Source organism: Lathyrus oleraceus, chromosome 7, assembly GCF_024323335.1.
Source record: "Lathyrus oleraceus cultivar Zhongwan6 chromosome 7, CAAS_Psat_ZW6_1.0, whole genome shotgun sequence".
NCBI classification, from domain to species: Eukaryota; Viridiplantae; Streptophyta; class Magnoliopsida; order Fabales; family Fabaceae; genus Lathyrus; species Lathyrus oleraceus.
The window spans coordinates 516136982-516138257 of NC_066585.1; the positions used below are offsets into that span (position 1 = coordinate 516136982).

General features: G+C 41.8%; 1 non-coding gene across 1 annotated transcript; it reads right to left on the reverse strand.

The window, feature by feature from the left end:
- Window positions 1–420: 420 nt before the first annotated feature.
- On the reverse strand, window positions 421–527 carry LOC127108812 (small nucleolar RNA R71). Its single transcript, XR_007796323.1, has one exon. It is a non-coding gene; the product is annotated as a small nucleolar RNA R71 (small nucleolar RNA).
- Window positions 528–1276: the final 749 nt, after the last annotated feature.

Consider the following 1276-nt stretch of genomic DNA (forward strand, 5'->3'; position numbering starts at 1 on the left):
CGCACACGTTTATTCTTCCATAGAATTAGGAGAGCTATGGCCGAAGATCAAAACCAAAGACCTCTTAAGGACTTTGCCCAACCATCCAAGGAAGAACCTAGTTCTAGTATATTAAACCCAACCATCCCAGCTAATAATTTTGAACTTAAACCCTCCCTGTTTAACCTAGTGCAACAGATACAATTCGCAGGTCTCACTACTGAGAACCTAAACCAACATTTAAAAATCTTTCTCCAATTAGCAGACACTTTTAAAACCAATGGAGCTTCTCCTAAGGCAATCCGTTTAAGATTATTCCCTTTTTTCCTCAGAGATAAAGCCCTATCATGGTTAGATTCCCTTCCGCCCAATTCCATTACAACTTGGGATAACCTTAGAAGAGTATTCCTTGCTAGATACTTTCCCCCAAGTAAGACCGTTGTTCTTCGAAACCATATAACTAGATTTACCCTGAACCAAGGAGAATCACTGTTTGAAGCTTGAGAGAGATATAAAGAGTTGTTAAGAGCATGCCCACATCATGGTTTAGAAAATTGGTTAATCATTCAGACCTTCTATAATGGACTTCATTATAACACTAAGATGACCATCGACGCTGCCGCAGGCGGTGCGCTGATGAACAAACGTTATCCTGAAGCTAGTGCCCTCATCGAAGATATGGCTCAAAACCATCAATCATGGGGAGTCAAACGAGCGATAGTTGAGAAGAAGGAAGTCCAAGGAGGAGTACATGAATTAAGCTCTATAGACATGATGTAAGCTAAAATGGACGCATTAGCCCTTAAGGTCGAGCATATGTGCGTAAACCCGAATACTGCAGCTGCAGTTTCGTCAGATTGTGAGATATGTGGAACCAAAGGACACCAATCTGCAAAATGCAGTCTATTAAACGAAACCCACTCTGAGCAAGTGAACTACACCCAGGGGAACCCATATTCGAATACCTATAACCTTGGGTGGAGGAATCACCCAAACTTCTCCTATAAGAACAATAACCCTATCCAAAATAACGCACCTCCGAGACAAACAGGTTACCAAGCCCCAAGAACAAATCCACCTATGCAACCTGTGCCACCAAAGCCGAGCCTTGAGAAAATTATGGAAAATTTTATCACTTCTCAAACCCAACAAAACAAAGAGTTCATGAACCAAAACATTCACGTTAACGAACTGATTACCCAGTTAGGAACCAAGGTTGACCAAATAGTTACTCACACCAAGATGCTTGAAACCCATATCTCTCAGGTAGCTTTAAACCAAGCCCCCCAGACTACAC